Raw genomic sequence first — 16,010 nt, forward strand, 5'->3', positions numbered from 1 at the left:
ATTAAAGCATAAGTATGTAATTTTAATGAATTCTAATAATTAGCAAAAAGGTTGGGCGGATGTTGTTGTTTTTAAGGGAAATAACCCCTATAATGGCATATTTCTAACATGTAATTTAGTTTTGTGAAGATGGACAAAATTATAGTTAAACTATTGAGAAAATGATCATTGATCACAGTATTAAATTGATAATTACTTCCAATTATTTATAGTAGATCTGATCAATTCTTTTTAAATTATAAATATAACTTAGATGACATTAAATGTATAGAACATGACAGTTTTCTTAAGTATAAGAAGTAATAGTTTTTAGTTTAAGAATTAAACTATAAAAGAGACTTTATCCAAGTTGGTAGGGCATGTTTATCTTAAGTATCACCCTTTGTTGCTGTCTCCAGTATTTACCAACACATTACCAAGTTTGACATAGGTTTTGTCCTGATTTGTGTAAACAGGAGGAAACTTCGTGCATTCTTCAAGTTTCAAACTTCTGTAATCCTCTAAAATCCTTGTTGACTGTTATCGTACCTGTGTCTAGTATTAAATTTTGTAGTATGTTTCTAAATTTAAGGGAACCTTGTAGTCAAAAAATTTAAAAAAAATTAAATTTTAGTTTTATATTTTTTTTAGATTCTACATATATTTCCGAGCATTTTGATATATAACACGTTGATATCTAATGTGTATTTACACTTAAAAAAATATTTAAAGAATGCCATACCGACCTAAATTTTCCTTACCTCTCAAATCTCACTTAGCCATCGTGTCAGAACAATATATATATATATATATATAGGTGGTGGTGACAGCTCTGCTTTTTCATCTGTTGGGCAGGCCAAGCCATATGGTGATAGTATCCAAATCAGTAAGTTGGAGTGTATAAGGACACGTCCAAAAAGGATGGGTAGTCGTTTACGTAGATTGAAAACTACGAGGCCAAAAGTTAAATGATGGGAAACCTATTTCAGGACGTGGTAGGCTTACTGATGCAATTATTGACAGTATTCAAACATATTATGGTAAAGCAATCCGAGACAACCTTGAAAATGTTGATAAAATGAGAAAGGCGGTGTGGGCGATATATTTTCATCTGCTTTCGACTGACAACTCTCCCCAGCACGAACTTTGCCCAAAGGGTGAATCGTCATGGTGCAAATACCAAAAGTGCCTGTTTTCAGGTGATGAATATACCCATAAAAATGCAGTGCCTGAGCCTATTATGCTGGAAATAAAACATATTTTAAGGACCTTTCAAATACAAATTTACTTAAAAAATGTCTTTATGGCCGCACACAAAATCCAAATGAGTCATTAAATAACGTCATCTGGACGAGAATTCCCAAAAACAACTTTGGTGAATAAAAACATTAAAAGTTGGAGTGTTAGATACCATAATTGCATGTAACTGTGGTGCTCTGGGTAAGGTGCAAGTTATTCAGAAAGTATGTGGTAATGCTGGAGAAAATTGTGTAGTCGGCCTAAAACAAGTTGATCAAAATAGGGTTTTAAATGCCAACAAAGCAGCCTTAGAATTTTTTTTTAAATAAAAGAAAACTAAAACGAAATGCCAAAAGAAAAAGGAAAGATATGGAAGAAGAAAAAAACTGTTGTGTATGGTGCTGGACTCTTTTAGAGTGACAAAAGGACAAGTTTGCAGTTTTTGGCACCTACCGGAAAATCACTTTTCCTGACACTCAGGTACACTTTTTTCATTAACCTCTTTGGTTATCAGCCTGAATTTTTTTTTATGTTATGTATATCTGTGTGTCCTACAATTTTAACTATAATTAAATTGTTAAAACTGTCAGAAAAAAATTAAAAATAAATATTTATAAGCAAAAAATTGAAAATTTTAGTGGTTTTTTATTTTTAAGTAATTTTTTTGTTTTAACGTTATATTTACTTATGGATAAGTAAAAATTATTCAGAAAGATACAATTAAGCAATGTACAAAGTTTTACATGTGTACACCAAGTAGTTCTTGTTCTAAGGGTACCTAAACATTACATTTTTAACATGCTCAGTATAGGGACTACAAGGTCCCCTTAATAATGATTTTACAGTATGGGTTTCATCCAAAAGGTAATACGAAGAAACAGTTAGGTAAAATCTACGTGCCAATTTTGTCTAAACATTGCATGGTAATGACGTTTTTGAGCCAACTTTCAAGGAAAAACCATAAACTAACTTAATGAGGTTATTTTTATATATTCTACTATTGATATGATTCATATTTTTTTAATAATAATATGACCTAATAATGCATAAAAACTATTAAGAGATAAATAAATACTCCTGTTTAATCAGTGAGGCAACAACTGTGTATTTTATAAAATTAAATCCTAAAAGCTGTAAAAGAACCTGTCTTTTAATTCATAATAGTGATAAAATACACTATTTTATCACACAAGATTTTATGATAATAGTAAACTTTTATTTTTAGGTAAACATAACCTACATTATATGTTTTTATAACTTGATTCAAATAGTTTAAGAATTTTCCTTAATTACTTCTTTACTTAGACTACCACCATGAACACGAATGTATTTTTTAGCATTTGCAAGTTATTATATGGTCACAGGATGAGAAACACATCTACTGACACACCTGTCACAGTCACACATACATATCTCACATACATACATCATATAATAATTATCTTACTCAGTCTCATAAAGGAAGGTTTCTTTCCACAAAATTCTTTCCCGTTGCACCAACACACATTTTTTATTCGGCCACAAAAGTCCTGTCGTTTCCGGATCATTACGATAAACAACGATATTCTCGCTATAGTCTAGTACGTTTGATATTATTACTAGAAGAAATTCAATGGTTTCGAATAAATCAAGGTATTTACATAAAAACTTAACATAGGAACAAGTTGTATTGTATAACCTCTTCCTTTTTGAAGTAACTTAAACGGCCTTTTACCACTTACGTTGCTATAAAGATTACATTAGTAGGCTAAGTGATGAAACTTTGTATGAAATTACGTATAACATTAAACAACTAAACACAGTAAATTCATTCATGTTTTGTTTTTTATAAACTAATACAAGTTTTATTTCATTAAAATTCATAATATATAACGTTTATTTTAACATTTCTGTTTTTTCTTTGCAAACTGGGTTAACTACAAGACAAAAAGAAATTAGCACTTCCTGTAGACGGGTGTTTTCAACTTTTAAGAAGTATGCAGAGAATTTTTATTAATAAATTTGTGCCAAATTTAAACCTATAGTTTAAATATTTAGACAGGAATCATGTTTACAAGAACTTAGAAAATCGGGTTTTGCCTTCAAGTGGCTAGAGGGTTTGCTCTTTACTCAGCCAGGATCTAGCCTAGGTTATAGTCAGGCCCCACCAATTCTTGATTGTTAACAGGAATCATACAAACAATACAACTTAAAATGTAATCTGTTATAATTCAAACGTAACGATAATTTAAATAAGATTACAAGCAGTTAAATCCGTTAGATCGTATTTAAATGGGTACTAACAGCGTAGGCCAACGTTATGTTTTACTTGTATACTAAAATTAGTTCAATTTATACGCGATGTGCGTGATATAATGCATACAAAGTTATATGTAAGAGTTTCGTTGATAGACAAATGATTTTCTCCTTGTTTCCTATGAATCATTGCATGTATTGTATAATTTCTAGACATTATTTGTCTTCAGTATTATTTGTTGATTTAAATTTCCTTAATTTCGAATAAAAAAATTAGATTCTGTTTCTTATTCAATTTTGGAAATAACAACCTATGTTCAACCTCATCAGTTCTTGCGTACAAATATTTAATAAGGAAAGTATCCAATGACAAGAAAATACATATTTTCGTGATATTTACAATTTGTCAAACCTCATATTTCATAAGCTATGCTTTATTGAAGTTTACACCTAATGGGGCTTAAATAGCTTAATTTTCGTCTGTTTGTCAGTCACAATGATTATAGGAAATGAAATGACATATAGACTTGAAGTAAAAAAAAAAAAAGTTATGGTTGCCTGTAAAGTCGGTTTTACGGGCGAAGATTTTACGTGACAACGTCTTTTTCTCGGTAGAATATTTATTGATATGAATATTATTAAATTGCACAATAGGAACAAGGAATTGAATGAAAATAAGAATTGCACAAATTTTTAACTATAGAAATATATTTTGTTTACTAAAACATTGTACATAATTTGAAATTAATTAAAATTTGTTATTGTAAATGGTAAAGTTGAATAAAACATTTACTAAAAAATTTGAATTTGAAATTCTTGCTAAAACACAGTTAAATTCTAACTCCGCGCGTGGTGATTGGTCGGTTTAGTTCGTTTGTTAGGTCGCACTGTTATGACAGGTTATAATTTGTTATTTTTAAATGTTTGACTAGCAATACGCGCTGTTTCTTCTCAATCGACTGAATTACGATTGATTGCAGAGTGATTTAAACTAATAATAATTTACTTAACACTATCAACATTTGTCAATAGTATGACATAACCTATAAACTCAGTTTCTCAACTTTTGTGTCAATCTAACAATTAATCAATCAATCATAGTTTACGAAAATGAAAATATCAGTGTACAATTATTTACCTTTATTGTTGTAGTTGTTGTAAATGACGAATCTAAGCACTCCACATTTTCACGAATAAACATAGTTATCTGCTTTATCCCGTGCGGCGGACCCACAGTTATCTGCTTTATCCCGTGCGGCGGACCCACTGGACGGGCATCGTAACGTTTACCGGGCGTTACACTTTTTCATGAGTGACTCCGAGCCGCAACCTAATTTAAGACGTTGTCACGTCAAAAAAAAAAAAAAAAAAAAAAAAAAAAAAATGAGGAGCTTTGACTTGGATGATGATGCATATCAGTTAATGGTATTAGACTAAGTTTTATAAGTTGGTGTTATAAGTATTTTACAGGGAAATAATGAAATGGTAGAGTAAATCAATTTCTCAGTAAACTGTATACACTCCAATAAGGTTTTAACAAGGTACACATTTTCACGAATTAAATACAAAATAGAAATACACTGTTATTAATGATAAAAGTTGGTAACATTCATATTTTACTGAACGAAAATATAAATGTATCTTGTACATACAGGTATGCAGGTAGATATTTTACATACCCTTTGAATTATTCATTTCTTCATATCAAGTTAATATCTTGATAGGCAATAAAATTGGTTTAAACATAATTGGTGCATTTTAAAGTAGTTTGGACACAACTTCCCTTTGTGTTGAGGGAGGCTGTAAATATTTCTTTCCTAAGTACTTGTATAACTGTTCACAGGATATACTAATAATTAACAGAGGAAAAAGGGATATAGATTAGATTTGAAACTGTACATGAAAACTTATTGCATGTGTTACGCCACACGTGTTGTAGCGTACTCATTCATTATTTTTATATGTGTAAATATACGGAAAAACATGTGTAAATCATATTCCTGATCTTAATGAAGCAAATGAAGTATTACATTTACGTCCATTGAGTATAATTTTAAAACCTGAGCTATTGGATTTAAAATCTAAAAGTAGTAATACAACAATCTTTCAGGTATATAATGAAAAGAGGAAAAAGTGTTTTTATTAATTGATATTATATTATTGTCTGTTACCTTGGTAATTTCCGTATAAAAAATATGAAAAACCTTGTCTAAGTAATTTTCACAATGAAAAATAATAAATGCAGTACTGCAACTAGTTTTTTTGTGTAATTTGTATGTATGACAATATTTGTTTAGTTTTCATTATATATATAATGTATACGTATATATTATAATATATAAAAGTATACATATATACATATATACTTACTATATATATATATAGTATACTATATGTATAAGTAGATAGTAATATGGGGTTCCTGGCGCACTTTCGGAGCCGACCGAAAAGCAATGTAAAATACTGTTCAATGTACCATAAAGGAAGCTGAGAAATAACACAGCAAATCTCAATGAAAAATTAACCGAATCTACAGTCGTTCGTCTCCAAAAGCGATCGGTACATTACTATCTACTCTGTGGAATGAAAAATTAACCGAATCTGAGCTTCTACTTTCTTAAGCTGTGCTTTGTAAAATGTTGTCAAATCTGCTACGAATAAAGGATTTATCTTAATAAAATTTAATCAATTTAAAACATTTTTACTAAAAACATACTGTACTTTAATAAAAAACTTTTCTACTAAATAAACAACATGAACTCACCAAGCTCTCTTCAGTTTCTAGCATTTCAAAAACTTACAAAGAAAGACAATTTTAACGAGTTCAACGAATTACCAAAACATTTTAAAGAACAGTTGATACTTTTCCTTAAATGATACAGAATTCAAAGAACTTGTAAAGTCTTTTGCAGAAAAAACGTCTAATGGAGTGTTTTACTATCGGCAAAAAACTAAAAAAGTAAGGGATTACATATTTAATATAATTACGAAAGATATTGAAAAGAAAGTAAAAAATAAACAAACAGAGAGTTTTCATCGTTTTTTTATGACATTTTTCCCATATTATACGTTCTTTCAAGATAATCAAGACTTAATTGATGAATTTCTTAGGAATTTTTGTGAGTATCAAGATTTATCAACACAATTCATTAAAGAGCATTATAGAATTTTTCTTATAGAATATAGCCACATTTTGTGTGAAACAAAAGGTATTACTGTAGATAATATTCCATGTGATTCCTATGAAGAAAGACACCAACTATGGTTATCAAAACAGTACTATGACGTGGGGAGGGACTGCAAGTTTTAGAGTTAAGACTTTATACTACAAAGTTAATTGTTATAATTTCTTTATCTTTAATAGTCTTCTTTCCAGTAACAATCAAGTGTAATTTTTCATTTTTGTTTAATTCTTTAATCTTTTTCTCATCCAAAACAGTCAAAAATCTGTTCGGTAAGTGTACTTTACAATCTTCCAACTCGGCAATTATTGTAAACCCGAATTTATCTTTCATTTTCTCCAAATTCAAAATTTTGTATTTCTTATTTTCTTCCAATTCATTTAACTTCTTATACTCTTTAAACTTACATTCTCCAATATCATTTAACTCTTTCAAGAACTCCATTTAAATAGAAAAAATTCAAAGACGGAAAAAATGAAATTCGCTAACCTTCACTCGAGAAGTCGGGGAGAATGTGAGTAAAACCGCATTCTATTCACGAGGTTCTTCGTTTAATTTCTCCAAATGTACTATAAAATCATCGAGGATTTCTGGTTCAAAATCATAAACAAATTCTACATCTAGATAATAAAAAAATACAGGTAATATCTTTTCATAATAAACGTGTGTATCGATACCTACAAACCTAATGTATTCTTTGAAAAGGAAAATAATTTTTTCAACGGTTCCAAGAGATAAGTAAAATTTTTATTCTGTTTTCTAAATTCTGTAACAAAATTTTGTTTGCTTCTTGTCTCCGTATTGTAATTTCATAAGCAGATTATTCAAATGTGTTAGTTTATTTCGAAATTTCTTAGGTTTAGGTCTTTCGCACAAAATTAAATTACAACCTCTACAAACTAAATACCTTTTATCGATAATTTCTCCTCTATTACAACACTTGTAACAGTTGGCATTATACTCTTCCATTTAAACAAAAAGATTTTTTTATAAATGGAGATTATGGAACTAACTCTGCCAAGATATAAATTTTTCAGCAAAAATGTTTATGTTTACATTTCTACAACAGAGATAAATAGAAATAATTTCATTCTATTGTACAACTATTTAGGATATTTTGTCTATGATTACAAAGATTATTACGGAAGAAATCGAGATTTTTTATCAGCGAAAGAGTATATTTTTGAAGTTTTAGAAGGAATGAAAGAGAATAATATGAACATCATTAACTACTGAATTTCTTTAATATCGTTCTTAATCACATCATAGGCTAAAAATTTCTCAGAAACCACAACAACATAACAAATCGCGTTTGTAACAGCTTTTTGAAAATCCATATTGATAATTATATCGTTCTTTGAACCAGAAATATTTGTCAAACTCTTTGTTGTATCAATGACATAAATAGGTCTATTCGCTAAAAATTCTTTAGGATTGTAATACATTTCCTTATTATTACAGTAAACTTTCTTAAAATCTTGATACATCTGATACATGATTCTGAAAAGACCCTCCTGAAATGTTTAAGTTTTGTAATTCATCTGGATAATAAGAACCGTTCAATTTTACTCTGATATTTTTTACATTCAAACTATCAAACTTTGAAGGATTTTTCTCTTGATTATTCTGTCTATCTGTTTGAAAACCTATGATAACGAACTTGGGATTGAAGATATTTCTATAAATATTTGTAATATCGAACGAATAAGTTGTTCCGGAAATACCTTTTTGTTCAATACATTGCCAATCTAGAAAATTAAACATAATGTTTTGACTTTTTGTAATTTCATCAATCAACCTAATTTTACTCGTGGTTTTATAATCAATCATTGGAACTCTAATAAAAAAATCTGTAATTGTTATTTTTCCATCAACAGGCATAACATTTCCAGTTGCAGTCTTCAGAATCACATCATCGTCTTCTGCTCTTATAAAACTTAGATAAAATCCTCCTTTATAGATCGGAATAGTAACATTTTCAAAAAATCCTAATCCAAAATGAGATAAATTTCCAGCTGCTTCAAAAACACCAAATTTAAAATCTGATTCAAAGCCATTAGAAGTTTGAGAAATAACATCACTTTTTGAATACGAAATAGTTCCTTTAATTGTGCTTAATTGGCCACAGTTTTTCGACTTCTTCTATCAATTTATTGTGTTTTCTTACTTCAATCTTAGAAAATAAAAACGGTATAAAATTATCGATTAATCTAACATTATCAGTTCCAAGATATGCTTGACCATCTTGTTTTGTTAAAGTTCCAGAAATATAAAACTGGAAGTTAGACGAGCAAAAGTTATCTCCAAAATCAATATTAAACTCAGTTCTTTTATTCGGTTCATTCAAATGTTGTTTACTAATTGGATAGAAATTTTTAAACTCCGCCCTTTCAATATCACTAGCATATTTTCTGTAGTCCGCCATTTAATAAGAGAAAATTTAGAAATTTTAAACATCGTGTATCATTTTTTCATCGATCTAATGTACGTTTTTATAAGAAAAGATATAAATTTTAGTAAAATAATTAAAAAGATTAGAGTCATTTTTAATGATCTACTTCGTCATATTCAGGATTCTCTTCCTTAAATTTTGCGATCTCGGTCACATATTTCAATAAAATCTGCACAGGATAGTAACCGCTATCTATAATATTGTTCCAATCAACTGTTTATTTTCATCCAAAAACTTTATACTCAAGTGTTGATAGAGACAAAGAACAGACATATGATCTTTTAATTGATAATGTATATTTTCTTGAATGAACTCTGATGATAAAGTTTGATATTTAGCAATGTTATACCAATTCAATTTGTTTACGTATAATCTCATCATATCTTCGGATAATTCATATTTTTGAGAAATGTCATCCCAATGTTCTTTTTTCAAATCTCTTTCGTGTTGCATTATAAAAAGATCGAAAGCACTGTAATGTCCCGCCATCTCTATTTATTAAGAAAAAATTTCAAAATCAAGTTTTTATAAATTGGCTCTTTTTAGTGTTACATTCAGCACATTTTCCAGATATTCTCTTAACTCCATTGATGTTTGCATAGTATTTTATATCATTTGTTGCAGTTTTTTCTTTACATCTCACACAATATATGAGCGCCATTTATATAAGGAAAATTAGTCATCATAGCCGCCTAATCCATTAAATCTGTTGTCGATGTTTTCAAAAGTTTTATCGACATCTTCTTTAAATTTATTAAAGTTTTCTTCTAGTTTATTTACTTTATCGAGATATAAAGAGTATCGATCATCTATTCTTTTAAGTAATTCATTATTATGTGTTGCTTTCTCATTGAAACGTGTACCAAAATTTTCAAAAACGTTTACTTTCTCATTGAAATGTGTATCAAAATCTTCCAGAATTTTGTTAATTACTTCACCAACTAATACATCAACATCATTTTTATATGTATTAAAGTTTTCTTCTAGTTTATTTACTTTATCAAGTAATTCACCAACATCGTCTACTGATCTTTTACTTCTTTCATCAAGTTTTTCATAGACTTCTGTTGTAAAATCTTTAACATGCTGTTTATGATTCTCATAATTTTGTTTTAGTTCATTAAACATTTTAATAGGATCTTCTAATTGAATCATTACAACAACATCAAATGGATTAATTCCTTTACTAACACCGCTAATTCTTTTTCCTTTAAAATCTAAGGTATTTTTAACATTCGGATCATGTAAATCAACAATATCGATGTTTTCTGATAATTTTAGAGGTTTTAAAATTTGTTCTTTAACAACAACATCATGTTTGTCAATACCAGATCGAAACACCGACAATTCTTTTTTTTATTAGCCAAACTAACATAATTCTTTTCAACTTTGATCGCTTCAGTAATTTTATCAGCTTTTTCGATATGAGACATTAAATTGGTAAATAATTTTTTTACACCATCATCAACTTCTTTTTCCAATGTTTTTATTTTATCAGCAACTTCATTTGAACTCATGAAATTTGCAAGTTTGTTATCATATTCTGCTTTAAAATCTTCAATCTCGACAGCAAACATATCTGAATCTGGAAGGTTTTGTAATAAATTTTCTAACTTGTTATCAAACTCATTTCTCAAACTATCAAAATTCAAACTATTATCTACATTTTTAATAATTTGTGTTCCAAATACGTCAAAAATATTTTGTGAATCCATATTTATTAAGTAATAATTTGTTAACAACTTCTTTAAAATCTTTACCAGTACTCAGTTCATTCAAAACAAAAACACATAAATGACCACAAATTGGGGGATCTTTATAGTCTTGAATCTGAGAATCATTGTAGTAGACGCTTGATTTTTTTCAAATATTTAATCAATTCTATAGGTGGTTTGTCCTCAATTCTTCCATACGAATCAAAATAACATGCATTCTTATCATTTTTATAATAACAAATCCAATGCGTTTCCACTTCCCATAATCGAGTCTAAATTCACAATTCCACATTCAAATTTCTTAACTTTTTCAGGTAATGTATCTCTCATGAAAGATTCCTCTAAAATGTTTAATATTTTTGCAGATTTCTTCCAATTCCCCGAATGTTAAAGGTTTAAATTTTTTTTTCAATGTTTGATTTCACGTAATTCAAAGTTTTCCAGATCCTGTAACATCTTCCAACTCTTTATCTAACCAATTTAAAATGTTTCGAACAATAGGAATCACATCTTTTTTAACGATTGGAGCAGCTTTACGAACATAAGGAACAACATTTTTAACAACTGGAATATTTTCTCCAAAATCTAATAAATCTTTCAAAAGTCCACCATTTTTGAGTTCTTTCAACTGATTATAAGAAAATTCTATTCTGGTTCCTTTATTGTTTTTCTTATGTTTTTCGAGTTTATTGTATTGTCTATTTGTTAAAAATATCTTATCTTCGCCATTTTTTAGTTGATCTATTTTAAATTGAATACTAACGGGTATTTTCTTCTTAAAAGCGGATTTTATTTTTTCTTTCTGATTTTTGCTGAAATTTACGTTCACCTCCATTTATATAGTTAAAATTTCAAGTTCTCTTCGATTCCCATTCCTAGTTTTCTCTTCAAAAACATTGCTACAGCTGTTGGAAGCGCAACAAATCTTTCACCTAAACTAGCATCTTTTGATAAAAATCTATCCATTGCCTTATCTTGCAAAACTTTATCTGCGATATGTCTGGAATTTGTGTCTCTATGTTTTGCATAAAAAATATCGTGTTCCATAGCAGCTTGATCTAATTTATTTATACCAGGATCTCCTCTTTTTTAGTCTTTTTTCGAGTTTTGTGCCAGGCCCCAGATACTGATAAGTTTGGTACGTGTAATTCAAAAGGTAAATTGTTGATAAAATCATTCAAAAGTCCACTACCCTCAATCATAGATGAAACTTATTGCCGGCAAAACTCGTTTTAAATATTTAATTCCATCAGGTTTTTCAATCATTTCATCAAGTTTGTTCGAAATAAAATCTTTAATCGCTTTCTTTTCGTTCAAAAAATTGTTGTTTCCAGCCTTTTCTTGAGCATAAATATAATTAATAATTCCATCGAGTTTTGTCAAATCGTCGATATATCTGTATTCAATCTTATTATCACTGTATTTTCTCACACCTGATCCTTCGATTCTTTTTTCCCAAATTGGTTTAATCAAATTGAGATATTTTTTACCTTTACTTGACTTTGGTTTCTTAGTTGATGGATCATTATTTTTGTAAATTGAATCAGATTTCCATAAAATTTCAGTATACTTTTTCAAGTCTTCTTCAGAATATAAACCGTCTTTTGGAACATCAATGCCTGTTAATAATCTCCATAAACCTTGAGTTCCTTCATATGTTTTTTCATTAATAATGATATCATTATGCTCAAAATTCACGGGCAAATTTCCAATCATAAAACTTTTCTTTTTTCTGTCCCAATACAAACCAAATTTATCATCCTTTGCTCTAGGAAGAAATTTTTTACCAATTTCACCAATTATTATATCCGTTGTTCCAGGACTTATTGGTTCAACTATGGTAGAGTCTCCAATGATTCGAGGTCTAAATGGTGTTGAAGATGGTAATTTTGGCAATTCAAACTCAGATTCTGGTATCGAAATATCAGCAAATTGTCGTACAACTGGAACCAAATTCATTAAATTTTGATTATCGCTTAAAACATTTTCAATTTTGCCCTCAACATTTTTTATTGCAGAAGTTACAGGTTTGATTAATTTTTTGAATAAGTTTCTTGTTCTTCTTCATCCATTCGAATCTGTTCTTTAAATTCTTTTGATTAATTTCTTTTCGATTTGATCAAGTTTTTTCGCTTCTTCTGAAGTTACGTTTCGCCATTTATTTAGGAAAATTTTGAAACGTAAACGTGGAACGTGGAAACGTGAACACGAAACGTGAACACGGAACGTAAAACGTGAACGTGGAACGTGAAACACGAACGTGAAACGTAAACACGAACGTAAAACATGAACGTGAAACGTAAACACGAACGTGAAACATGAACGTGAAACATGAACGTGAAACATGAACGTGAACGTGGAACGTGAACAGATTTACCCTTTTTCTGTATTTTCATAATGTAAATAAAAAGTAAAGATAATATAAAAATAATTGTAACAAATATTTTATCAAGTAGATTTGTCAGACCACTGAGCAGCATTTATATTAGAAAATTTATTCAGATATTTACCATTTTTAGGCTTCAAAGTTAGATTAATAGTTAAAAATCCGTAGTCTTCCTTCCAAATTTTATCACATAACTCAATAAAGTGGTTAAAACTCATATCAGATCCCACATAATTGTTATAAATCTTTCTCGAATAGTGATCATCTTGCTTAAAAACACACAAAATATTCAGATTATTTCTTATAACTTGTTTATCAACCTTTGAAAAGCATTGAGAAAGATAGATACAAGAGATATTTTTGTGACGGGACATTACGAAATATTCCTTAATAACGTCTTGATTTTCCAAAATACAATCATCAAAAACGATTAAAGAATTCGGTTTACATTCGCTTAATGGAACTATGTCCTCGGAAGCATTATAAAAATGTGATATTTTTTTGTTTAAGTTTTTCTCAATATTTTCAAATCTTTCTTGTAATTTTTTGATAGGCGTCTTGTTCTAAAGATTTACTAAAAACATACAAATTGGAATAAGGAATCAACCTATTGTAGATAAAATTCAATAATAAAGTTGTTTTTCCACATCCACTTGAACCAACAATTAACAATCTGATTGGTTGATCTTTCTTATTTTCTTCAAACGTTTGAAGTTTTATCTGATCTTTTTGCTTTAAAAATTTCTCCATTTAAATAGAAGATTTTCATCTTGAAGCAACGCTTGCGAAAATGAAGCTGTTCAAGTTGACTTCAGAAAGCTCTAAATTAGTTTTAAACTTGGAACATCCTATACACTTAGAGGAAGAATCAAATTATTTTATCGGTTTAAGCGGTTTTTATTCTGACAATTTTGTAATAAATATTAGTGAAAGTTCTCCTTATTGTATAGGATTTAGTGAGAAGAACATAACAAAATATTATGGTTTAAACAAAGGATATTATACTTTCGATCAAATTAAAAATTCCCTTAAAAATTATCTGAAAACATTCAAACAATCAGATAAATCTTTAAACTTTGACGAAAACAAGTTTGAAATGCAAAAAAAATTATCTCTCTAATAAAATTCAAATAAAATCACCAGTAAGAATAATGTTTTCAGCAATTATTGTAGAATTGTTAGGGTTTGTTCAAGAAACTATTGAGCCAAATCAGGTATATTTAGGAAATAAAACGCCAAAATTTAGACCGTTCGATGTAATTGAAGTGCACTGCAATCTCGTTGAACCTAGTTTTGAAAATCATACCGAACATTTACACAAAGAATCTGAAATTTTGTACACTTTTTTCCCAAATGTTGCTTATGGATCAAAAATCAGTGAAAAAACCAAATGAAATCGATTATATTCCAATTTGAAAAAATATTAAAAGAATTCAAAAAATCGTTCTGACTATTCAAGACTCTGAAGGAAATCTATTAAATAATGAGAGTAAAACAACAATATATTTAAGATTGTCGAAAGAATGATGAATCAAGGGGAGCTATTGAATAGCTTACCTTCAAATTTTCAAGAAAACAACTTTTGAATGTATAAATTACAAGAGTCTATGCCATAGACCCTTTCAAAATCTTCATCCTGACACTGTTTTTATCAATGAATCTGGGCTTTATTCTCAAAATAAAAATTACTAGTTAAATTTCTTTTCTATCTAAATGGAGTCAGTTGTTAATCTACTCAAATTCAATAATAAAGAAATTTTAACATTTGTTGACGAAAATAATGAATTTTGGTTTAAGGCGAAAGATGTTGCAGAGGTGTTAGAATATAAAGATACGAAGAAAGCAATTAAAGAACATGTCAAAGAAAAATATAAAAAAAGCTTCGAAAACATACATTCTGAAGGTAGGGGTGATTCGCCCCCGCCTTCAAACTTTCAAAAAAACACTGTTTTCATCAATGAAGCAGGCATATATTCTTTAATCTTGAAATCTAAAATGAAAATAGCAGAAATGTTTCAAGATTGGGTTTTAGAAGAAGTTTTTACCAAGTATTCGTAAATTTGGTGTGTACAAACTTGAAAACGAAAATAAGCAGTTAAAAGATGAAATAAAACAGTTACAAATTTCAGGTCAAATGAAATCCTTGAAAATAGAGAATCAAGAATTGCGAATGGAATTAATGAAGAGAGATATGGTATGTAAAGATTTTGATAAGAAAAAACACCATGTTTTTGTATTAATTAAGAAGAATCACATGTGGGAATATCCTTATTACGTTATCAGAGCTCAGAAACGAGAAATACCAAACCGATTAAAACATCTAAAAATAAATTATCCTGAATTAGAGATTTTATTCATTGATGACGAACCAAATTCTATCAATCTGTATAACCAAATGAAAGAATCTTTGAATAATTTTATACAACGGAAATCATTTTACTACAAATATGGCAGAATCTCGACTGATTTATAGAATATCTAAATTACACGATGAAAATGTTTCTAAATTTTACTAAAAACTCTCGATTTATTATATTTTGTTTGTAAATGTTTAGCATAACTAGGTAACCATTGTAAAATCTTTTTTTCATATTCACAAGGCATTTCGTTTTTATAACTTTCGCTGAAAATTTTTTTAGCACAATCTTTGCAAAAAGCATCTTTTTTATCTTTACTATACTGCCAGTTATTAAATTCAGAAATATTTTTAATTTCTTTACAAAAGTAACACTTTTTCTCTTCTAAAGTTAATTTGTTCATTTTATCGTATAATTCCTTACAATAACAGTCTTTTCTATTTCTCTTCTTGACACTTTGTACAT

The sequence above is a fragment of the Homalodisca vitripennis genome, chromosome 7 (assembly GCF_021130785.1).
Source record: "Homalodisca vitripennis isolate AUS2020 chromosome 7, UT_GWSS_2.1, whole genome shotgun sequence".
NCBI classification, from domain to species: domain Eukaryota; kingdom Metazoa; phylum Arthropoda; class Insecta; order Hemiptera; family Cicadellidae; genus Homalodisca; species Homalodisca vitripennis.